At 33.4% G+C, this 26129-nt stretch overlaps 13 non-coding genes across 13 annotated transcripts; 4 read left to right on the top strand and 9 right to left on the bottom strand.

Annotated features, from left to right (window-relative positions):
* The first annotated feature begins 459 nt into the window (after positions 1-459).
* On the top strand, positions 460-531 carry TRNAQ-UUG (transfer RNA glutamine (anticodon UUG)). The gene has a single exon. It is a non-coding gene; the product is annotated as a tRNA-Gln (tRNA).
* An 825-nt stretch (positions 532-1356) lies between these two features.
* TRNAQ-CUG (transfer RNA glutamine (anticodon CUG)) lies at positions 1357-1428 on the bottom strand. Its single transcript has one exon. It is a non-coding gene; the product is annotated as a tRNA-Gln (tRNA).
* Positions 1429-3873: 2445 nt separating this feature from the next.
* On the bottom strand, positions 3874-3945 carry TRNAQ-CUG (transfer RNA glutamine (anticodon CUG)). Its single transcript has one exon. It is a non-coding gene; the product is annotated as a tRNA-Gln (tRNA).
* A 2445-nt stretch (positions 3946-6390) lies between these two features.
* TRNAQ-CUG (transfer RNA glutamine (anticodon CUG)) lies at positions 6391-6462 on the bottom strand. Its single transcript has one exon. It is a non-coding gene; the product is annotated as a tRNA-Gln (tRNA).
* A 2445-nt stretch (positions 6463-8907) lies between these two features.
* Positions 8908-8979, bottom strand: TRNAQ-CUG (transfer RNA glutamine (anticodon CUG)). The gene has a single exon. It is a non-coding gene; the product is annotated as a tRNA-Gln (tRNA).
* A 1548-nt stretch (positions 8980-10527) lies between these two features.
* On the top strand, positions 10528-10599 carry TRNAQ-UUG (transfer RNA glutamine (anticodon UUG)). Its single transcript has one exon. It is a non-coding gene; the product is annotated as a tRNA-Gln (tRNA).
* Positions 10600-11424: 825 nt separating this feature from the next.
* TRNAQ-CUG (transfer RNA glutamine (anticodon CUG)) lies at positions 11425-11496 on the bottom strand. The gene has a single exon. It is a non-coding gene; the product is annotated as a tRNA-Gln (tRNA).
* A 2445-nt stretch (positions 11497-13941) lies between these two features.
* Positions 13942-14013, bottom strand: TRNAQ-CUG (transfer RNA glutamine (anticodon CUG)). Its single transcript has one exon. It is a non-coding gene; the product is annotated as a tRNA-Gln (tRNA).
* Positions 14014-15561: 1548 nt separating this feature from the next.
* TRNAQ-UUG (transfer RNA glutamine (anticodon UUG)) lies at positions 15562-15633 on the top strand. The gene has a single exon. It is a non-coding gene; the product is annotated as a tRNA-Gln (tRNA).
* A 3341-nt stretch (positions 15634-18974) lies between these two features.
* TRNAQ-CUG (transfer RNA glutamine (anticodon CUG)) lies at positions 18975-19046 on the bottom strand. The gene has a single exon. It is a non-coding gene; the product is annotated as a tRNA-Gln (tRNA).
* Positions 19047-21491: 2445 nt separating this feature from the next.
* On the bottom strand, positions 21492-21563 carry TRNAQ-CUG (transfer RNA glutamine (anticodon CUG)). The gene has a single exon. It is a non-coding gene; the product is annotated as a tRNA-Gln (tRNA).
* A 2445-nt stretch (positions 21564-24008) lies between these two features.
* Positions 24009-24080, bottom strand: TRNAQ-CUG (transfer RNA glutamine (anticodon CUG)). Its single transcript has one exon. It is a non-coding gene; the product is annotated as a tRNA-Gln (tRNA).
* A 1548-nt stretch (positions 24081-25628) lies between these two features.
* TRNAQ-UUG (transfer RNA glutamine (anticodon UUG)) lies at positions 25629-25700 on the top strand. Its single transcript has one exon. It is a non-coding gene; the product is annotated as a tRNA-Gln (tRNA).
* The last annotated feature ends 429 nt before the right edge of the window (positions 25701-26129 follow it).

Below are 26129 nucleotides of genomic sequence, written 5' to 3' on the forward strand. Positions count from 1 at the left end.
AGATACATATGTACAGGTTGATTTTTACATGTTTATAAGTAAATGTGATGTTGTTCCAAATAAAACTTCTAAGAACTGAATGGAAAAGAAAATTGTAAAGTTCAGATAAGTCCCACTGAAATTTGTACTCAGATCCCTGTTTTCAGAGTCCAGAGTGCTAACCATGACACCATCCACCCTCCCGTACCAGGGTGAGCTTTCCATTTTGACAGAAGAGATTTGCCTCAGGGGGCAACTTATCTTTCATTGAAAATCATTATCTCACATAAAAACCACTGTTCAACAGAGTTATAACGTTATTTGAGTCTTTTGGGCAACATCCTTCCCCAACATAGTTCAATATGCAAAAGTTTACCAGAATAGGAAAGCAATCCCATACAGTTTCTCTTTGACAGTAGAATATTAAAAACTTTGACATTTCCACATTCCTGCAGCAGTTTATGCTCCTTTCACATGGGAGGTTCCATGGTGTAATGGTTAGCACTTTGGACTTTGAATCCAATGATCCGAGTTCAAATCTCGGTGGGACCATTTTATGACTCTTGACCAAATCATTTTCTTTCAAGTGTATTCATTAATATCACATATCTAATACCGGTAGGGTGAACAATTAATTTATTGATTATACTCTAAAAGTTTATTAGATGTGAGCAAATAATAGAAATTTTACAATACCTGGAAACTAAATGGCTCAAAATAATGAGAGATTTTACAAACTCACTCTGGTTTCTCAAACTCATCACAGGGGCCTGATGCAAGACATTACTTTTTAAAATCTTACTGTTATTGTTAAGGCGAACAAGGAACTTTTTCATTGCAAAGCATTCATTAAAACAAAACTTGAGGAGTCAAACTTTGTATTACGGGGACCGAAGATGTGCAGTTTGAATAATAATCTTGAAATTCAGACGTACAAAGATTTTACACACTGATTTTCAACAGTAAATCCACAACCAAAAAAGTTGAATCTTTTGAAAGACATGTCAAAGGTGTGAATCTGAAATTCACTTTTAAAGACATTCACAATGAAATGCACTGTGTAAGTCCAGCATGTTGTCAGCTAAGAAATCAGCAAAAATGAACTATCTCATTACTGGCCATATAGATGAGAAAGGAAAATAAACTCATGTTTACAATGTGGATGTGAAAGAACAGTTTCTAGGTTCAGCTTCAATATTTATGTTAATGAATAATTGATATGTTCATATTGTCTAACAGCTATCTAGACGGATAAAGCTATGTATGCATCTATACATACTTATGCGTTCATACGCATCAGTATAAAACATTGATATTATGTTTTTTCTAGACCAAATTCTAAAAAATGAGTTAAACAGTGAATCTCATAATTGTAGTAGGTCCCACCGAGATTTGAACTCGGATCGCTGGATTCAGAGTCCAGAGTGCTAACCATTACACCATGGAACCCTCTCACACAAGAGTGACATTTCCATTGAGACAAAAGAGAGCGCATCAGTGATGGCCTTCTCTTATATTGATAAAAAGATATCTCATTTGAATGGTCATAGTGGATAGAGCTTTAATGTGATTTGAATCTTTTCAGCTATATTCTCTATAAAAGTGTTAAATATTCAAATGTTTATCTGAATATAAAAGTTATATCACAATGTTCATCTTTGCCTGTAGCATAATAAAACAGTCTACATTTCCAGACTACTGAAGCAATGTCTCTGTCTCCTGCATGGGTGGCTCCATAGAGCAATGGTTGGCAATTTGGACTTTGCATCCAATGATCCGATTTGAAACCTTGGAGGGACTTTTTTTATTACTCTTGAGCTTTTCCATTTCTTCATCTTTGTTCATTGATAGCTCAAATCCAACACCAGTAGGTTGAAAGAGTCAATTATTGAATGCTTTCAAAATGTCCATCAGCTTGAACAAGTTACATCAATACAAACTTTAAAATACTTTGACATCAAATTTCTTCACAAAGTAGTTAGCCATTATAAAATCATATTCTGATTTTCTCAAACGCATTTCAGATGGGTGATTCACAGCATCACTTTTTTAAGCTTTCCCGCTATTGATAAGGCGAAAATAGCACATTTTGAATGAGAAGTTTTCTTCAATCAAACATAGAGGAACCCAAATGATGATCTCATTCAGCTAGTAAAAATGTTGTTTTATATTAGTATGGAAATCGTGAAAAGAAAATGTTTTTCATGCTGATTTACAACAGTTGATCTCCAATCGTAAAATATAAGCTTTTGGTCGGAGGCATCACAGGTACTGATCAAATTCTAATTTTTGAACATTGTTCACAAATCATATGATATGCTTTATATACATAAACTGTATTGTTGGATCAATACTGAGTAAAAAGTGACTATCTCAATTTCGGGACATATAAAAGAGAAAGAAGTAGAAACTCATGTTTCAAATGCTGAGAGGCAACAACTGTTCATGATTTTCACCTCCACTAATTATATTTATTTTTATAATCTATATGTTTATATTTTCCTATAAATATACAGAGACATATAGCTATATATACAGAGATACATATGTACAGGTTGATTTTTACATGTTTATAAGTAAATGTGATGTTGTTCCAAATAAAACTTCTAAGAACTGAATGGAAAAGAAAATTGTAAAGTTCAGATAAGTCCCACTGAAATTTGTACTCAGATCCCTGTTTTCAGAGTCCAGAGTGCTAACCATGACACCATCCACCCTCCCGTACCAGGGTGAGCTTTCCATTTTGACAGAAGAGATTTGCCTCAGGGGGCAACTTATCTTTCATTGAAAAATATTATCTCACATAAAAACCACTGTTCAACAGAGTTATAACGTTATTTGAGTCTTTTGGGCAACATCCTTCCCCAACATAGTTCAATATGCAAAAGTTTACCAGAATAGGAAAGCAATCCAATACAGTTTCTCTTTGACAGTAGAATATTAAAAACTTTGACATTTCCACATTCCTGCAGCAGTTTATGCTCCTTTCACATGGGAGGTTCCATGGTGTAATGGTTAGCACTTTGGACTTTGAATCCAATGATCCGATTTCAAATCTCGGTGGGACCATTTTATGACTCTTGACCAAATCATTTTCTTTCAAGTGTATTCATTAATATCACATATCTAATACCGGTAGGGTGAACAATTAATTTATTGATTATACTCTAAAAGTTTATTAGATGTGAGCAAATAATAGAAATTTTACAATACCTGGAAACTAAATGGCTCAAAATAATGAGAGATTTTACAAACTCACTCTGGTTTCTCAAACTCATCACAGGGGCCTGATGCAAGACATTACTTTTTAAAATCTTACTGTTATTGTTAAGGCGAACAAGGAACTTTTTCATTGCAAAGCATTCATTAAAACAAAACTTGAGGAGTCAAACTTTGTATTACGGGGACCGAAGATGTGCAGTTTGAATAATAATCTTGAAATTCAGACGTACAAAGATTTTACACACTGATTTTCAACAGTAAATCCACAACCCAAAAAGTTGAATCTTTTGAAAGACATGTCAAAGGTGTGAATCTGAAATTCACTTTTAAAGACATTCACAATGAAATGCACTGTGTAAGTCTAGCATGTTGTCAGCTAAGAAATCAGCAAAAATGAACTATCTCATTACTGGCCATATAGATGAGAAAGGAAAATAAACTCATGTTTACAATGTGGATGTGAAAGAACAGTTTCTAGGTTCAGCTTCAATATTTATGTTAATGAATAATTGATATGTTCATATTGTCTAACAGCTATCTAGACGGATAAAGCTATGTATGCATCTATACATACTTATGCGTTCATACGCATCAGTATAAAACATTGATATTATGTTTTTTCTAGACCAAATTTTAAAAAATGAGTTAAACAGTGAATCTCATAATTGTAGTAGGTCCCACCGAGATTTGAACTCGGATCGCTGGATTCAGAGTCCAGAGTGCTAACCATTACACCATGGAACCCTCTCACACAAGAGTGACGTTTCCATTGAGACAAAAGAGAGCGCATCAGTGATGGCCTTCTCTTATATTGATAAAAAGATATCTCATTTGAATGGTCATAGTGGATAGAGCTTTAATGTGATTTGATTCTTTTCAGCTATATTCTCTATAAAAGTGTTAAATATTCAAATGTTTATCTGAATATAAAAGTTATATCACAATGTTCATCTTTGCCTGTAGCATAATAAAACAGTCTACATTTCCAGACTACTGAAGCAATGTCTCTGTCTCCTGCATGGGTGGCTCCATAGAGCAATGGTTGGCAATTTGGACTTTGCATCCAATGATCCGATTTGAAACCTTGGAGGGACTTTTTTTATTACTCTTGAGCTTTTCCATTTCTTCATCTTTGTTCATTGATAGCTCAAATCCAACACCAGTAGGTTGAAAGAGTCAATTATTGAATGCTTTCAAAATGTCCATCAGCTTGAACAAGTTACATCAATACAAACTTTAAAATACTTTGACATCAAATTTCTTCACAAAGTAGTTAGCCATTATAAAATCATATTCTGATTTTCTCAAACGCATTTCAGATGGGTGATTCACAGCATCACTTTTTTAAGCTTTCCCGCTATTGATAAGGCGAAAATAGCACATTTTGAATGAGAAGTTTTCTTCAATCAAACATAGAGGAACCCAAATGATGATCTCATTCAGCTAGTAAAAATGTTGTTTTATATTAGTATGGAAATCGTGAAAAGAAAATGTTTTTCATGCTGATTTACAACAGTTGATCTCCAATCGTAAAATATAAGCTTTTGGTCGGAGGCATCACAGGTACTGATCAAATTCTAATTTTTGAACATTGTTCACAAATCATATGATATGCTTTATATACATAAACTGTATTGTTGGATCAATACTGAGTAAAAAGTGACTATCTCAATTTCGGGACATATAAAAGAGAAAGAAGTAGAAACTCATGTTTCAAATGCTGAGAGGCAACAACTGTTCATGATTTTCACCTCCACTAATTATATTTATTTTTATAATCTATATGTTTATATTTTCCTATAAATATACAGAGACATATAGCTATATATACAGAGATACATATGTACAGGTTGATTTTTACATGTTTATAAGTAAATGTGATGTTGTTCCAAATAAAACTTCTAAGAACTGAATGGAAAAGAAAATTGTAAAGTTCAGATAAGTCCCACTGAAATTTGTACTCAGATCCCTGTTTTCAGAGTCCAGAGTGCTAACCATGACACCATCCACCCTCCCGTACCAGGGTGAGCTTTCCATTTTGACAGAAGAGATTTGCCTCAGGGGGCAACTTATCTTTCATTGAAAAATATTATCTCACATAAAAACCACTGTTCAACAGAGTTATAACGTTATTTGAGTCTTTTGGGCAACATCCTTCCCCAACATAGTTCAATATGCAAAAGTTTACCAGAATAGGAAAGCAATCCAATACAGTTTCTCTTTGACAGTAGAATATTAAAAACTTTGACATTTCCACATTCCTGCAGCAGTTTATGCTCCTTTCACATGGGAGGTTCCATGGTGTAATGGTTAGCACTTTGGACTTTGAATCCAATGATCCGATTTCAAATCTCGGTGGGACCATTTTATGACTCTTGACCAAATCATTTTCTTTCAAGTGTATTCATTAATATCACATATCTAATACCGGTAGGGTGAACAATTAATTTATTGATTATACTCTAAAAGTTTATTAGATGTGAGCAAATAATAGAAATTTTACAATACCTGGAAACTAAATGGCTCAAAATAATGAGAGATTTTACAAACTCACTCTGGTTTCTCAAACTCATCACAGGGGCCTGATGCAAGACATTACTTTTTAAAATCTTACTGTTATTGTTAAGGCGAACAAGGAACTTTTTCATTGCAAAGCATTCATTAAAACAAAACTTGAGGAGTCAAACTTTGTATTACGGGGACCGAAGATGTGCAGTTTGAATAATAATCTTGAAATTCAGACGTACAAAGATTTTACACACTGATTTTCAACAGTAAATCCACAACCAAAAAAGTTGAATCTTTTGAAAGACATGTCAAAGGTGTGAATCTGAAATTCACTTTTAAAGACATTCACAATGAAATGCACTGTGTAAGTCTAGCATGTTGTCAGCTAAGAAATCAGCAAAAATGAACTATCTCATTACTGGCCATATAGATGAGAAAGGAAAATAAACTCATGTTTACAATGTGGATGTGAAAGAACAGTTTCTAGGTTCAGCTTCAATATTTATGTTAATGAATAATTGATATGTTCATATTGTCTAACAGCTATCTAGACGGATAAAGCTATGTATGCATCTATACATACTTATGCGTTCATACGCATCAGTATAAAACATTGATATTATGTTTTTTCTAGACCAAATTTTAAAAAATGAGTTAAACAGTGAATCTCATAATTGTAGTAGGTCCCACCGAGATTTGAACTCGGATCGCTGGATTCAGAGTCCAGAGTGCTAACCATTACACCATGGAACCCTCTCACACAAGAGTGACGTTTCCATTGAGACAAAAGAGAGCGCATCAGTGATGGCCTTCTCTTATATTGATAAAAAGATATCTCATTTGAATGGTCATAGTGGATAGAGCTTTAATGTGATTTGATTCTTTTCAGCTATATTCTCTATAAAAGTGTTAAATATTCAAATGTTTATCTGAATATAAAAGTTATATCACAATGTTCATCTTTGCCTGTAGCATAATAAAACAGTCTACATTTCCAGACTACTGAAGCAATGTCTCTGTCTCCTGCATGGGTGGCTCCATAGAGCAATGGTTGGCAATTTGGACTTTGCATCCAATGATCCGATTTGAAACCTTGGAGGGACTTTTTTTATTACTCTTGAGCTTTTCCATTTCTTCATCTTTGTTCATTGATAGCTCAAATCCAACACCAGTAGGTTGAAAGAGTCAATTATTGAATGCTTTCAAAATGTCCATCAGCTTGAACAAGTTACATCAATACAAACTTTAAAATACTTTGACATCAAATTTCTTCACAAAGTAGTTAGCCATTATAAAATCATATTCTGATTTTCTCAAACGCATTTCAGATGGGTGATTCACAGCATCACTTTTTTAAGCTTTCCCGCTATTGATAAGGCGAAAATAGCACATTTTGAATGAGAAGTTTTCTTCAATCAAACATAGAGGAACCCAAATGATGATCTCATTCAGCTAGTAAAAATGTTGTTTTATATTAGTATGGAAATCGTGAAAAGAAAATGTTTTTCATGCTGATTTACAACAGTTGATCTCCAATCGTAAAATATAAGCTTTTGGTCGGAGGCATCACAGGTACTGATCAAATTCTAATTTTTTAACAATGTTCACAAATCATATGATATGCTTTATATACATAAACTGTATTGTTGGATCAATACTGAGTAAAAAGTGACTATCTCAATTTCAGGACATATAAAAGAGAAAGAAGTAGAAACTCATGTTTCAAATGCTGAGAGGCAACAACTGTTCATGATTTTCACCTCCACTAATTATATTTATTTTTATAATCTATATGTTTATATTTTCCTATAAATATACAGAGACATATAGCTATATATACAGAGATACATATGTACAGGTTGATTTTTACATGTTTATAAGTAAATGTGATGTTGTTCCAAATAAAACTTCTAAGAACTGAATGGAAAAGAAAATTGTAAAGTTCAGATAAGTCCCACTGAAATTTGTACTCAGATCCCTGTTTTCAGAGTCCAGAGTGCTAACCATGACACCATCCACCCTCCCGTACCAGGGTGAGCTTTCCATTTTGACAGAAGAGATTTGCCTCAGGGGGCAACTTATCTTTCATTGAAAAATATTATCTCACATAAAAACCACTGTTCAACAGAGTTATAACGTTATTTGAGTCTTTTGGGCAACATCCTTCCCCAACATAGTTCAATATGCAAAAGTTTACCAGAATAGGAAAGCAATCCAATACAGTTTCTCTTTGACAGTAGAATATTAAAAACTTTGACATTTCCACATTCCTGCAGCAGTTTATGCTCCTTTCACATGGGAGGTTCCATGGTGTAATGGTTAGCACTTTGGACTTTGAATCCAATGATCCGATTTCAAATCTCGGTGGGACCATTTTATGACTCTTGACCAAATCATTTTCTTTCAAGTGTATTCATTAATATCACATATCTAATACCGGTAGGGTGAACAATTAATTTATTGATTATACTCTAAAAGTTTATTAGATGTGAGCAAATAATAGAAATTTTACAATACCTGGAAACTAAATGGCTCAAAATAATGAGAGATTTTACAAACTCACTCTGGTTTCTCAAACTCATCACAGGGGCCTGATGCAAGACATTACTTTTTAAAATCTTACTGTTATTGTTAAGGCGAACAAGGAACTTTTTCATTGCAAAGCATTCATTAAAACAAAACTTGAGGAGTCAAACTTTGTATTACGGGGACCGAAGATGTGCAGTTTGAATAATAATCTTGAAATTCAGACGTACAAAGATTTTACACACTGATTTTCAACAGTAAATCCACAACCAAAAAAGTTGAATCTTTTGAAAGACATGTCAAAGGTGTGAATCTGAAATTCACTTTTAAAGACATTCACAATGAAATGCACTGTGTAAGTCCAGCATGTTGTCAGCTAAGAAATCAGCAAAAATGAACTATCTCATTACTGGCCATATAGATGAGAAAGGAAAATAAACTCATGTTTACAATGTGGATGTGAAAGAACAGTTTCTAGGTTCAGCTTCAATATTTATGTTAATGAATAATTGATATGTTCATATTGTCTAACAGCTATCTAGACGGATAAAGCTATGTATGCATCTATACATACTTATGCGTTCATACGCATCAGTATAAAACATTGATATTATGTTTTTTCTAGACCAAATTTTAAAAAATGAGTTAAACAGTGAATCTCATAATTGTAGTAGGTCCCACCGAGATTTGAACTCGGATCGCTGGATTCAGAGTCCAGAGTGCTAACCATTACACCATGGAACCCTCTCACACAAGAGTGACGTTTCCATTGAGACAAAAGAGAGCGCATCAGTGATGGCCTTCTCTTATATTGATAAAAAGATATCTCATTTGAATGGTCATAGTGGATAGAGCTTTAATGTGATTTGATTCTTTTCAGCTATATTCTCTATAAAAGTGTTAAATATTCAAATGTTTATCTGAATATAAAAGTTATATCACAATGTTCATCTTTGCCTGTAGCATAATAAAACAGTCTACATTTCCAGACTACTGAAGCAATGTCTCTGTCTCCTGCATGGGTGGCTCCATAGAGCAATGGTTGGCAATTTGGACTTTGCATCCAATGATCCGATTTGAAACCTTGGAGGGACTTTTTTTATTACTCTTGAGCTTTTCCATTTCTTCATCTTTGTTCATTGATAGCTCAAATCCAACACCAGTAGGTTGAAAGAGTCAATTATTGAATGCTTTCAAAATGTCCATCAGCTTGAACAAGTTACATCAATACAAACTTTAAAATACTTTGACATCAAATTTCTTCACAAAGTAGTTAGCCATTATAAAATCATATTCTGATTTTCTCAAACGCATTTCAGATGGGTGATTCACAGCATCACTTTTTTAAGCTTTCCCGCTATTGATAAGGCGAAAATAGCACATTTTGAATGAGAAGTTTTCTTCAATCAAACATAGAGGAACCCAAATGATGATCTCATTCAGCTAGTAAAAATGTTGTTTTATATTAGTATGGAAATCGTGAAAAGAAAATGTTTTTCATGCTGATTTACAACAGTTGATCTCCAATCGTAAAATATAGGCTTTTGGTCGGAGGCATCACAGGTACTGATCAAATTCTAATTTTTTAACAATGTTCACAAATCATATGATATGCTTTATATACATAAACTGTATTGTTGGATCAATACTGAGTAAAAAGTGACTATCTCAATTTCAGGACATATAAAAGAGAAAGAAGTAGAAACTCATGTTTCAAATGCTGAGAGGCAACAACTGTTCATGATTTTCACCTCCACTAATTATATTTATTTTTATAATCTATATGTTTATATTTTCCTATAAATATACAGAGACATATAGCTATATATACAGAGATACATATGTACAGGTTGATTTTTACATGTTTATAAGTAAATGTGATGTTGTTCCAAATAAAACTTCTAAGAACTGAATGGAAAAGAAAATTGTAAAGTTCAGATAAGTCCCACTGAAATTTGTACTCAGATCCCTGTTTTCAGAGTCCAGAGTGCTAACCATGACACCATCCACCCTCCCGTACCAGGGTGAGCTTTCCATTTTGACAGAAGAGATTTGCCTCAGGGGGCAACTTATCTTTCATTGAAAAATATTATCTCACATAAAAACCACTGTTCAACAGAGTTATAACGTTATTTGAGTCTTTTGGGCAACATCCTTCCCCAACATAGTTCAATATGCAAAAGTTTACCAGAATAGGAAAGCAATCCAATACAGTTTCTCTTTGACAGTAGAATATTAAAAACTTTGACATTTCCACATTCCTGCAGCAGTTTATGCTCATTTCACATGGGAGGTTCCATGGTGTAATGGTTAGCACTTTGGACTTTGAATCCAATGATCCGAGTTCAAATCTCGGTGGGACCATTTTATGACTCTTGACTAAATCATTTTCTTTCAAGTGTATTCATTAATATCACATATCTAATACCGGTAGGGTGAACAATTAATTTATTGATTATACTCTAAAAGTTTATTAGATGTGAGCAAATAATAGAAATTTTACCATACCTGGAAACTAAATGGCTCAAAATAATGAGAGATTTTCCAAACTCACTCTGGTTTCTCAAACTCATCACAGGGGCCTGATGCAAGACATTACTTTTTAAAATCTTACTGTTATTGTTAAGGCGAACAAGGAACTTTTTCATTGCAAAGCATTCATTAAAACAAAACTTGAGGAGTCAAACTTTGTATTACGGGGACCGAAGATGTGCAGTTTGAATAATAATCTTGAAATTCAGACGTACAAAGATTTTACACACTGATTTTCAACAGTAAATCCACAACCAAAAAAGTTGAATCTTTTGAAAGACATGTCAAAGGTGTGAATCTGAAATTCACTTTTAAAGACATTCACAATGAAATGCACTGTGTAAGTCCAGCATGTTGTCAGCTAAGAAATCAGCAAAAATGAACTATCTCATTACTGGCCATATAGATGAGAAAGGAAAATAAACTCATGTTTACAATGTGGATGTGAAAGAACAGTTTCTAGGTTCAGCTTCAATATTTATGTTAATGAATAATTGATATGTTCATATTGTCTAACAGCTATCTAGACGGATAAAGCTATGTATGCATCTATACATACTTATGCGTTCATACGCATCAGTATAAAACATTGATATTATGTTTTTTCTAGACCAAATTTTAAAAAATGAGTTAAACAGTGAATCTCATAATTGTAGTAGGTCCCACCGAGATTTGAACTCGGATCGCTGGATTCAGAGTCCAGAGTGCTAACCATTACACCATGGAACCCTCTCACACAAGAGTGACGTTTCCATTGAGACAAAAGAGAGCGCATCAGTGATGGCCTTCTCTTATATTGATAAAAAGATATCTCATTTGAATGGTCATAGTGGATAGAGCTTTAATGTGATTTGATTCTTTTCAGCTATATTCTCTATAAAAGTGTTAAATATTCAAATGTTTATCTGAATATAAAAGTTATATCACAATGTTCATCTTTGCCTGTAGCATAATAAAACAGTCTACATTTCCAGACTACTGAAGCAATGTCTCTGTCTCCTGCATGGGTGGCTCCATAGAGCAATGGTTGGCAATTTGGACTTTGCATCCAATGATCCGATTTGAAACCTTGGAGGGACTTTTTTTATTACTCTTGAGCTTTTCCATTTCTTCATCTTTGTTCATTGATAGCTCAAATCCAACACCAGTAGGTTGAAAGAGTCAATTATTGAATGCTTTCAAAATGTCCATCAGCTTGAACAAGTTACATCAATACAAACTTTAAAATACTTTGACATCAAATTTCTTCACAAAGTAGTTAGCCATTATAAAATCATATTCTGATTTTCTCAAACGCATTTCAGATGGGTGATTCACAGCATCACTTTTTTAAGCTTTCCCGCTATTGATAAGGCGAAAATAGCACATTTTGAATGAGAAGTTTTCTTCAATCAAACATAGAGGAACCCAAATGATGATCTCATTCAGCTAGTAAAAATGTTGTTTTATATTAGTATGGAAATCGTGAAAAGAAAATGTTTTTCATGCTGATTTACAACAGTTGATCTCCAATCGTAAAATATAAGCTTTTGGTCGGAGGCATCACAGGTACTGATCAAATTCTAATTTTTTAACAATGTTCACAAATCATATGATATGCTTTATATACATAAACTGTATTGTTGGATCAATACTGAGTAAAAAGTGACTATCTCAATTTCAGGACATATAAAAGAGAAAGAAGTAGAAACTCATGTTTCAAATGCTGAGAGGCAACAACTGTTCATGATTTTCACCTCCACTAATTATATTTATTTTTATAATCTATATGTTTATATTTTCCTATAAATATACAGAGACATATAGCTATATATACAGAGATACATATGTACAGGTTGATTTTTACATGTTTATAAGTAAATGTGATGTTGTTCCAAATAAAACTTCTAAGAACTGAATGGAAAAGAAAATTGTAAAGTTCAGATAAGTCCCACTGAAATTTGTACTCAGATCCCTGTTTTCAGAGTCCAGAGTGCTAACCATGACACCATCCACCCTCCCGTACCAGGGTGAGCTTTCCATTTTGACAGAAGAGATTTGCCTCAGGGGGCAACTTATCTTTCATTGAAAAATATTATCTCACATAAAAACCACTGTTCAACAGAGTTATAACGTTATTTGAGTCTTTTGGGCAACATCCTTCCCCAACATAGTTCAATATGCAAAAGTTTACCAGAATAGGAAAGCAATCCAATACAGTTTCTCTTTGACAGTAGAATATTAAAAACTTTGACATTTCCACATTCCTGCAGCAGTTTATGCTCATTTCACATGGGAGGTTCCATGGTGTAATGGTTAGCACTTTGGACTTTGAATCCAATGATCCAAGTTCAAATCTCGGTGGGACCATTTTATGACTCTTGACTAAATCATTTTCTTTCAAGTGTATTCATTAATATCACATATCTAATACCGGTAGGGTGAACAATTAATTTATTGATTATACTCTAAAAGTTTATTAGATGTGAGCAAATAATAGAAATTTTACCATACCTGGAAACTAAATGGCTCAAAATAATGAGAGATTTTACAAACTCACTCTGGTTTCTCAAACTCATCACAGGGGCCTGATGCAAGACATTACTTTTTAAAATCTTACTGTTATTGTTAAGGCGAACAAGGAACTTTTTCATTGCAAAGCATTCATTAAAACAAAACTTGAGGAGTCAAACTTTGTATTACGGGGACCGAAGATGTGCAGTTTGAATAATAATCTTGAAATTCAGACGTACAAAGATTTTACACACTGATTTTCAACAGTAAATCCACAACCAAAAAAGTTGAATCTTTTGAAAGACATGTCAAAGGTGTGAATCTGAAATTCACTTTTAAAGACATTCACAATGAAATGCACTGTGTAAGTCCAGCATGTTGTCAGCTAAGAAATCAGCAAAAATGAACTATCTCATTACTGGCCATATAGATGAGAAAGGAAAATAAACTCATGTTTACAATGTGGATGTGAAAGAACAGTTTCTAGGTTCAGCTTCAATATTTATGTTAATGAATAATTGATATGTTCATATTGTCTAACAGCTATCTAGACGGATAAAGCTATGTATGCATCTATACATACTTATGCGTTCATACGCATCAGTATAAAACATTGATATTATGTTTTTTCTAGACCAAATTCTAAAAAATGAGTTAAACAGTGAATCTCATAATTGTAGTAGGTCCCACCGAGATTTGAACTCGGATCGCTGGATTCAGAGTCCAGAGTGCTAACCATTACACCATGGAACCCTCTCACACAAGAGTGACGTTTCCATTGAGACAAAAGAGAGCGCATCAGTGATGGCCTTCTCTTATATTGATAAAAAGATATCTCATTTGAATGGTCATAGTGGATAGAGCTTTAATGTGATTTGATTCTTTTCAGCTATATTCTCTATAAAAGTGTTAAATATTCAAATGTTTATCTGAATATAAAAGTTATATCACAATGTTCATCTTTGCCTGTAGCATAATAAAACAGTCTACATTTCCAGACTACTGAAGCAATGTCTCTGTCTCCTGCATGGGTGGCTCCATAGAGCAATGGTTGGCAATTTGGACTTTGCATCCAATGATCCGATTTGAAACCTTGGAGGGACTTTTTTTATTACTCTTGAGCTTTTCCATTTCTTCATCTTTGTTCATTGATAGCTCAAATCCAACACCAGTAGGTTGAAAGAGTCAATTATTGAATGCTTTCAAAATGTCCATCAGCTTGAACAAGTTACATCAATACAAACTTTAAAATACTTTGACATCAAATTTCTTCACAAAGTAGTTAGCCATTATAAAATCATATTCTGATTTTCTCAAACGCATTTCAGATGGGTGATTCACAGCATCACTTTTTTAAGCTTTCCCGCTATTGATAAGGCGAAAATAGCACATTTTGAATGAGAAGTTTTCTTCAATCAAACATAGAGGAACCCAAATGATGATCTCATTCAGCTAGTAAAAATGTTGTTTTATATTAGTATGGAAATCGTGAAAAGAAAATGTTTTTCATGCTGATTTACAACAGTTGATCTCCAATCGTAAAATATAAGCTTTTGGTCGGAGGCATCACAGGTACTGATCAAATTCTAATTTTTGAACATTGTTCACAAATCATATGATATGCTTTATATACATAAACTGTATTGTTGGATCAATACTGAGTAAAAAGTGACTATCTCAATTTCAGGACATATAAAAGAGAAAGAAGTAGAAACTCATGTTTCAAATGCTGAGAGGCAACAACTGTTCATGATTTTCACCTCCACTAATTATATTTATTTTTATAATCTATATGTTTTTATTTTCCTATACATATACAGAGACATATAGCTATATATACAGAGATACATATGTACAGGTTGATTTTTACATGTTTATAAGTAAATGTGATGTTGTTCCAAATAAAACTTCTAAGAACTGAATGGAAAAGAAAATTGTAAAGTTCAGATAAGTCCCACTGAAATTTGTACTCAGATCCCTGTTTTCAGAGTCCAGAGTGCTAACCATGACACCATCCACCCTCCCGTACCAGGGTGAGCTTTCCATTTTGACAGAAGAGATTTGCCTCAGGGGGCAACTTATCTTTCATTGAAAAATATTATCTCACATAAAAACCACTGTTCAACAGAGTTACAACGTTATTTGAGTCTTTTGGGCAACATCCTTCCCCAACATAGTTCAATATGCAAAAGTTTACCAGAATAGGAAAGCAATCCAATACAGTTTCTCTTTGACAGTAGAATATTAAAAACTTTGACATTTCCACATTCCTGCAGCAGTTTATGCTCCTTTCACATGGGAGGTTCCATGGTGTAATGGTTAGCACTTTGGACTTTGAATCCAATGATCCGAGTTCAAATCTCGGTGGGACCATTTTATGACTCTTGACCAAATCATTTTCTTTCAAGTGTATTCATTAATATCACATATCTAATACCGGTAGGGTGAACAATTAATTTATTGATTATACTCTAAAAGTTTATTAGATGTGAGCAAATAATAGAAATTTTACAATAACTGGAAACTAAATGGCTCAAAATAATGAGAGATTTTACAAACTCACTCTGGTTTCTCAAACTCATCACAGGGGCCTGATGCAAGACATTACTTTTTAAAATCTTACTGTTATTGTTAAGGCGAACAAGGAACTTTTTCATTGCAAAGCATTCATTAAAACAAAACTTGAGGAGTCAAACTTTGTATAACGGGACCGAAGATGTGCAGTTTGAATAATAATCTTGAAATTCAGACGTACAAAGATTTTACACACTGATTTTCAACAGTAAATCCACAACCCAAAAAGTTGAATCTTTTGAAAGACATGTCAAAGGTGTGAATCTGAAATTCACTTTTAAAGACATTCACAATGAAATGCACTGTGTAAGTCTAGCATGTTGTCAGCTAAGAAATCAGCAAAAATGAACTATCTCATTACTGGCCATATAGATGAGAAAGGAAAATAAACTCATGTTTACAATGTGGATGTGAAAGAACAGTTTCTAGGTTCAGCTTCAATATTTATGTTAATGAATAATTGATATGTTCATATTGTCTAACAGCTATCTAGACGGATAAAGCTATGTATGCATCTATACATACTTATGCGTTCATACGCATCAGTATAAAACATTGATATTATGTTTTTTCTAGACCAAATTTTAAAAAATGAGTTAAACAGTGAATCTCATAATTGTAGTAGGTCCCACCGAGATATGAACTCGGATCGCTGGATTCAGAGTCCAGAGTGCTAACCATTACACCATGGAACCCTCTCACACAAGAGTGACGTTTCCATTGAGACAAAAGAGAGCGCATCAGTGATGGCCTTCTCTTATATTGATAAAAAGATATCTCATTTGAATGGTCATAGTGGATAGAGCTTTAATGTGATTTGATTCTTTTCAGCTATATTCTCTATAAAAGTGTTAAATATTCAAATGTTTATCTGAATATAAAAGTTATATCACAATGTTCATCTTTGCCTGTAGCATAATAAAACAGTCTACATTTCCAGACTACTGAAGCAATGTCTCTGTCTCCTGCATGGGTGGCTCCATAGAGCAATGGTTGGCAATTTGGACTTTGCATCCAATGATCCGATTTGAAACCTTGGAGGGACTTTTTTTATTACTCTTGAGCTTTTCCATTTCTTCATCTTTGTTCATTGATAGCTCAAATCCAACACCAGTAGGTTGAAAGAGTCAATTATTGAATGCTTTCAAAATGTCCATCAGCTTGAACAAGTTACATCAATACAAACTTTAAAATACTTTGACATCAAATTTCTTCACAAAGTAGTTAGCCATTATAAAATCATATTCTGATTTTCTCAAACGCATTTCAGATGGGTGATTCACAGCATCACTTTTTTAAGCTTTCCCGCTATTGATAAGGCGAAAATAGCACATTTTGAATGAGAAGTTTTCTTCAATCAAACATAGAGGAACCCAAATGATGATCTCATTCAGCTAGTAAAAATTTTGTTTTATATTAGTATGGAAATCGTGAAAAGAAAATGTTTTTCATGCTGATTTACAACAGTTGATCTCCAATCGTAAAATATAAGCTTTTGGTCGGAGGCATCACAGGTACTGATCAAATTCTAATTTTTTAACAATGTTCACAAATCATATGATATGCTTTATATACATAAACTGTATTGTTGGATCAATACTGAGTAAAAAGTGACTATCTCAATTTCAAGACATATAAAAGAGAAAGAAGTAGAAACTCATGTTTCAAATGCTGAGAGGCAACAACTGTTCATGATTTTCACCTCCACTAATTATATTTATTTTTATAATCTATATGTTTATATTTTCCTATAAATATACAGAGACATATAGCTATATATACAGAGATACATATGTACAGGTTGATTTTTACATGTTTATAAGTAAATGTGATGTTGTTCCAAATAAAACTTCTAAGAACTGAATGGAAAAGAAAATTGTAAAGTTCAGATAAGTCCCACTGAAATTTGTACTCAGATCCCTGTTTTCAGAGTCCAGAGTGCTAACCATGACACCATCCACCCTCCCGTACCAGGGTGAGCTTTCCATTTTGACAGAAGAGATTTGCCTCAGGGGGCAACTTATCTTTCATTGAAAAATATTATCTCACATAAAAACCACTGTTCAACAGAGTTATAACGTTATTTGAGTCTTTTGGGCAACATCCTTCCCCAACATAGTTCAATATGCAAAAGTTTACCAGAATAGGAAAGCAATCCAATACAGTTTCTCTTTGACAGTAGAATATTAAAAACTTTGACATTTCCACATTCCTGCAGCAGTTTATGCTCCTTTCACATGGGAGGTTCCATGGTGTAATGGTTAGCACTTTGGACTTTGAATCCAATGATCCGAGTTCCCATCTCGGTGGGACCATTTTATGACTCTTGACCAAATCATTTTCTTTCAAGTGTATTCATTAATATCACATATCTAATACCGGTAGGGTGAACAATTAATTTATTGATTATACTCTAAAAGTTTATTAGATGTGAGCAAATAATAGAAATTTTACAATACCTGGAAACTAAATGGCTCAAAATAATGAGAGATTTTACAAACTCACTCTGGTTTCTCAAACTCATCACAGGGGCCTGATGCAAGACATTACTTTTTAAAATCTTACTGTTATTGTTAAGGCGAACAAGGAACTTTTTCATTGCAAAGCATTCATTAAAACAAAACTTGAGGAGTCAAACTTTGTATTACGGGGACCGAAGATGTGCAGTTTGAATAATAATCTTGAAATTCAGACGTACAAAGATTTTACACACTGATTTTCAACAGTAAATCCACAACCCAAAAAGTTGAATCTTTTGAAAGACATGTCAAAGGTGTGAATCTGAAATTCACTTTTAAAGACATTCACAATGAAATGCACTGTGTAAGTCCAGCATGTTGTCAGCTAAGAAATCAGCAAAAATGAACTATCTCATTACTGGCCATATAGATGAGAAAGGAAAATAAACTCATGTTTACAATGTGGATGTGAAAGAACAGTTTCTAGGTTCAGCTTCAATATTTATGTTAATGAATAATTGATATGTTCATATTGTCTAACAGCTATCTAGACGGATAAAGCTATGTATGCATCTATACATACTTATGCGTTCATACGCATCAGTATAAAACATTGATATTATGTTTTTTCTAGACCAAATTTTAAAAAATGAGTTAAACAGTGAATCTCATAATTGTAGTAGGTCCCACCGAGATTTGAACTCGGATCGCTGGATTCAGAGTCCAGAGTGCTAACCATTACACCATGGAACCCTCTCACACAAGAGTGACGTTTCCATTGAGACAAAAGAGAGCGCATCAGTGATGGCCTTCTCTTATATTGATAAAAAGATATCTCATTTGAATGGTCATAGTGGATAGAGCTTTAATGTGATTTGATTCTTTTCAGCTATATTCTCTATAAAAGTGTTAAATATTCAAATGTTTATCTGAATATAAAAGTTATATCACAATGTTCATCTTTGCCTGTAGCATAATAAAACAGTCTACATTTCCAGACTACTGAAGCAATGTCTCTGTCTCCTGCATGGGTGGCTCCATAGAGCAATGGTTGGCAATTTGGACTTTGCATCCAATGATCCGATTTGAAACCTTGGAGGGACTTTTTTTATTACTCTTGAGCTTTTCCATTTCTTCATCTTTGTTCATTGATAGCTCAAATCCAACACCAGTAGGTTGAAAGAGTCAATTATTGAATGCTTTCAAAATGTCCATCAGCTTGAACAAGTTACATCAATACAAACTTTAAAATACTTTGACATCAAATTTCTTCACAAAGTAGTTAGCCATTATAAAATCATATTCTGATTTTCTCAAACGCATTTCAGATGGGTGATTCACAGCATCACTTTTTTAAGCTTTCCCGCTATTGATAAGGCGAAAATAGCACATTTTGAATGAGAAGTTTTCTTCAATCAAACATAGAGGAACCCAAATGATGATCTCATTCAGCTAGTAAAAATTTTGTTTTATATTAGTATGGAAATCGTGAAAAGAAAATGTTTTTCATGCTGATTTACAACAGTTGATCTCCAATCGTAAAATATAAGCTTTTGGTCGGAGGCATCACAGGTACTGATCAAATTCTAATTTTTTAACAATGTTCACAAATCATATGATATGCTTTATATACATAAACTGTATTGTTGGATCAATACTGAGTAAAAAGTGACTATCTCAATTTCAGGACATATAAAAGAGAAAGAAGTAGAAACTCATGTTTCAAATGCTGAGAGGCAACAACTGTTCATGATTTTCACCTCCACTAATTATATTTATTTTTATAATCTATATGTTTATATTTTCCTATAAATATACAGAGACATATAGCTATATATACAGAGATACATATGTACAGGTTGATTTTTACATGTTTATAAGTAAATGTGATGTTGTTCCAAATAAAACTTCTAAGAACTGAATGGAAAAGAAAATTGTAAAGTTCAGATAAGTCCCACTGAAATTTGTACTCAGATCCCTGTTTTCAGAGTCCAGAGTGCTAACCATGACACCATCCACCCTCCCGTACCAGGGTGAGCTTTCCATTTTGACAGAAGAGATTTGCCTCAGGGGGCAACTTATCTTTCATTGAAAAATATTATCTCACATAAAAACCACTGTTCAACAGAGTTATAACGTTATTTGAGTCTTTTGGGCAACATCCTTCCCCAACATAGTTCAATATGCAAAAGTTTACCAGAATAGGAAAGCAATCCAATACAGTTTCTCTTTGACAGTAGAATATTAAAAACTTTGACATTTCCACATTCCTGCAGCAGTTTATGCTCCTTTCACATGGGAGGTTCCATGGTGTAATGGTTAGCACTTTGGACTTTGAATCCAATGATCCGAGTTCCCATCTCGGTGGGACCATTTTATGACTCTTGACCAAATCATTTTCTTTCAAGTGTATTCATTAATATCACATATCTAATACCGGTAGGGTGAACAATTAATTTATTGATTATACTCTAAAAGTTTATTAGATGTGAGCAAATAATAGAAATTTTACAATACCTGGAAACTAAATGGCTCAAAATAATGAGAGATTTTACAAACTCACTCTGGTTTCTCAAACTCATCACAGGGGCCTGATGCAAGACATTACTTTTTAAAATCTTACTGTTATTGTTAAGGCGAACAAGGAACTTTTTCATTGCAAAGCATTCATTAAAACAAAACTTGAGGAGTCAAACTTTGTATTACGGGGACCGAAGATGTGCAGTTTGAATAATAATCTTGAAATTCAGACGTACAAAGATTTTACACACTGATTTTCAACAGTAAATCCACAACCAAAAAAGTTGAATCTTTTGAAAGACATGTCAAAGGTGTGAATCTGAAATTCACTTTTAAAGACATTCACAATGAAATGCACTGTGTAAGTCCAGCATGTTGTCAGCTAAGAAATCAGCAAAAATGAACTATCTCATTACTGGCCATATAGATGAGAAAGGAAAATAAACTCATGTTTACAATGTGGATGTGAAAGAACAGTTTCTAGGTTCAGCTTCAATATTTATGTTAATGAATAATTGATATGTTCATATTGTCTAACAGCTATCTAGACGGATAAAGCTATGTATGCATCTATACATACTTATGCGTTCATACGCATCAGTATAAAACATTGATATTATGTTTTTTCTAGACCAAATTTTAAAAAATGAGTTAAACAGTGAATCTCATAATTGTAGTAGGTCCCACCGAGATTTGAACTCGGATCGCTGGATTCAGAGTCCAGAGTGCTAACCATTACACCATGGAACCCTCTCACACAAGAGTGACGTTTCCATTGAGACAAAAGAGAGCGCATCAGTGATGGCCTTCTCTTATATTGATAAAAAGATATCTCATTTGAATGGTCATAGTGGATAGAGCTTTAATGTGATTTGATTCTTTTCAGCTATATTCTCTATACAAGTGTTAAATATTCAAATGTTTATCTGAATATAAAAGTTATATCACAATGTTCATCTTTGCCTGTAGCATAATAAAACAGTCTACATTTCCAGACTACTGAAGCAATGTCTCTGTCTCCTGCATGGGTGGCTCCATAGAGCAATGGTTGGCAATTTGGACTTTGCATCCAATGATCCGATTTGAAACCTTGGAGGGACTTTTTTTATTACTCTTGAGCTTTTCCATTTCTTCATCTTTGTTCATTGATAGCTCAAATCCAACACCAGTAGGTTGAAAGAGTCAATTATTGAATGCTTTCAAAATGTCCATCAGCTTGAACAAGTTACATCAATACAAACTTTAAAATACTTTGACATCAAATTTCTTCACAAAGTAGTTAGCCATTATAAAATCATATTCTGATTTTCTCAAACGCATTTCAGATGGGTGATTCACAGCATCACTTTTTTAAGCTTTCCCGCTATTGATAAGGCGAAAATAGCACATTTTGAATGAGAAGTTTTCTTCAATCAAACATAGAGGAACCCAAATGATGATCTCATTCAGCTAGTAAAAATTTTGTTTTATATTAGTATGGAAATCGTGAAAAGAAAATGTTTTTCATGCTGATTTACAACAGTTGATCTCCAATCGTAAAATATAAGCTTTTGGTCGGAGGCATCACAGGTACTGATCAAATTCTAATTTTTTAACAATGTTCACAAATCATATGATATGCTTTATATACATAAACTGTATTGTTGGATCAATACTGAGTAAAAAGTGACTATCTCAATTTCAGGACATATAAAAGAGAAAGAAGTAGAAACTCATGTTTCAAATGCTGAGAGGCAACAACTGTTCATGATTTTCACCTCCACTAATTATATTTATTTTTATAATCTATATGTTTATATTTTCCTATAAATATACAGAGACATATAGCTATATATACAGAGATACATATGTACAGGTTGATTTTTACATGTTTATAAGTAAATGTGATGTTGTTCCAAATAAAACTTCTAAGAACTGAATGGAAAAGAAAATTGTAAAGTTCAGATAAGTCCCACTGAAATTTGTACTCAGATCCCTGTTTTCAGAGTCCAGAGTGCTAACCATGACACCATCCACCCTCCCGTACCAGGGTGAGCTTTCCATTTTGACAGAAGAGATTTGCCTCAGGGGGCAACTTATCTTTCATTGAAAAATATTATCTCACATAAAAACCACTGTTCAACAGAGTTATAACGTTATTTGAGTCTTTTGGGCAACATCCTTCCCCAACATAGTTCAATATGCAAAAGTTTACCAGAATAGGAAAGCAATCCAATACAGTTTCTCTTTGACAGTAGAATATTAAAAACTTTGACATTTCCACATTCCTGCAGCAGTTTATGCTCCTTTCACATGGGAGGTTCCATGGTGTAATGGTTAGCACTTTGGACTTTGAATCCAATGATCCGAGTTCCCATCTCGGTGGGACCATTTTATGACTCTTGACCAAATCATTTTCTTTCAAGTGTATTCATTAATATCACATATCTAATACCGGTAGGGTGAACAATTAATTTATTGATTATACTCTAAAAGTTTATTAGATGTGAGCAAATAATAGAAATTTTACAATACCTGGAAACTAAATGGCTCAAAATAATGAGAGATTTTACAAACTCACTCTGGTTTCTCAAACTCATCACAGGGGCCTGATGCAAGACATTACTTTTTAAAATCTTACTGTTATTGTTAAGGCGAACAAGGAACTTTTTCATTGCAAAGCATTCATTAAAACAAAACTTGAGGAGTCAAACTTTGTATTACGGGGACCGAAGATGTGCAGTTTGAATAATAATCTTGAAATTCAGACGTACAAAGATTTTACACACTGATTTTCAACAGTAAATCCACAACCAAAAAAGTTGAATCTTTTGAAAGACATGTCAAAGGTGTGAATCTGAAATTCACTTTTAAAGACATTCACAATGAAATGCACTGTGTAAGTCCAGCATGTTGTCAGCTAAGAAATCAGCAAAAATGAACTATCTCATTACTGGCCATATAGATGAGAAAGGAAAATAAACTCATGTTTACAATGTGGATGTGAAAGAACAGTTTCTAGGTTCAGCTTCAATATTTATGTTAATGAATAATTGATATGTTCATATTGTCTAACAGCTATCTAGACGGATAAAGCTATGTATGCATCTATACATACTTATGCGTTCATACGCATCAGTATAAAACATTGATATTATGTTTTTTCTAGACCAAATTTTAAAAAATGAGTTAAACAGTGAATCTCATAATTGTAGTAGGTCCCACCGAGATTTGAACTCGGATCGCTGGATTCAGAGTCCAGAGTGCTAACCATTACACCATGGAACCCTCTCACACAAGAGTGACGTTTCCATTGAGACAAAAGAGAGCGCATCAGTGATGGCCTTCTCTTATATTGATAAAAAGATATCTCATTTGAATGGTCATAGTGGATAGAGCTTTAATGTGATTTGATTCTTTTCAGCTATATTCTCTATAAAAGTGTTAAATATTCAAATGTTTATCTGAATATAAAAGTTATATCACAATGTTCATCTTTGCCTGTAGCATAATAAAACAGTCTACATTTCCAGACTACTGAAGCAATGTCTCTGTCTCCTGCATGGGTGGCTCCATAGAGCAATGGTTGGCAATTTGGACTTTGCATCCAATGATCCGATTTGAAACCTTGGAGGGACTTTTTTTATTACTCTTGAGCTTTTCCATTTCTTCATCTTTGTTCATTGATAGCTCAAATCCAACACCAGTAGGTTGAAAGAGTCAATTATTGAATGCTTTCAAAATGTCCATCAGCTTGAACAAGTTACATCAATACAAACTTTAAAATACTTTGACATCAAATTTCTTCACAAAGTAGTTAGCCATTATAAAATCATATTCTGATTTTCTCAAACGCATTTCAGATGGGTGATTCACAGCATCACTTTTTTAAGCTTTCCCGCTATTGATAAGGCGAAAATAGCACATTTTGAATGAGAAGTTTTCTTCAATCAAACATAGAGGAACCCAAATGATGATCTCATTCAGCTAGTAAAAATTTTGTTTTATATTAGTATGGAAATCGTGAAAAGAAAATGTTTTTCATGCTGATTTACAACAGTTGATCTCCAATCGTAAAATATAAGCTTTTGGTCGGAGGCATCACAGGTACTGATCAAATTCTAATTTTTTAACAATGTTCACAAATCATATGATATGCTTTATATACATAAACTGTATTGTTGGATCAATACTGAGTAAAAAGTGACTATCTCAATTTCAGGACATATAAAAGAGAAAGAAGTAGAAACTCATGTTTCAAATGCTGAGAGGCAACAACTGTTCATGATTTTCACCTCCACTAATTATATTTATTTTTATAATCTATATGTTTATATTTTCCTATAAATATACAGAGACATATAGCTATATATACAGAGATACATATGTACAGGTTGATTTTTACATGTTTATAAGTAAATGTGATGTTGTTCCAAATAAAACTTCTAAGAACTGAATGGAAAAGAAAATTGTAAAGTTCAGATAAGTCCCACTGAAATTTGTACTCAGATCCCTGTTTTCAGAGTCCAGAGTGCTAACCATGACACCATCCACCCTCCCGTACCAGGGTGAGCTTTCCATTTTGACAGAAGAGATTTGCCTCAGGGGGCAACTTATCTTTCATTGAAAAATATTATCTCACATAAAAACCACTGTTCAACAGAGTTATAACGTTATTTGAGTCTTTTGGGCAACATCCTTCCCCAACATAGTTCAATATGCAAAAGTTTACCAGAATAGGAAAGCAATCCAATACAGTTTCTCTTTGACAGTAGAATATTAAAAACTTTGACATTTCCACATTCCTGCAGCAGTTTATGCTCATTTCACATGGGAGGTTCCATGGTGTAATGGTTAGCACTTTGGACTTTGAATCCAATGATCCGAGTTCAAATCTCGGTGGGACCATTTTATGACTCTTGACCAAATCATTTTCTTTCAAGTGTATTCATTAATATCACATATCTAATACCGGTAGGGTGAACAATTAATTTATTGATTATACTCTAAAAGTTTATTAGATGTGAGCAAATAATAGAAATTTTACCATACCTGGAAACTAAATGGCTCAAAATAATGAGAGATTTTACAAACTCACTCTGGTTTCTCAAACTCATCACAGGGGCCTGATGCAAGACATTACTTTTTAAAATCTTACTGTTATTGTTAAGGCGAACAAGGAACTTTTTCATTGCAAAGCATTCATTAAAACAAAACTTGAGGAGTCAAACTTTGTATTACAGGGACCGAAGATGTGCAGTTTGAATAATAATCTTGAAATTCAGACGTACAAAGATTTTACACACTGATTTTCAACAGTAAATCCACAACCAAAAA

Source organism: Triturus cristatus, chromosome 5_2, assembly GCF_964204655.1.
Source record: "Triturus cristatus chromosome 5_2, aTriCri1.1, whole genome shotgun sequence".
Classification (NCBI taxonomy): domain Eukaryota; kingdom Metazoa; phylum Chordata; class Amphibia; order Caudata; family Salamandridae; genus Triturus; species Triturus cristatus.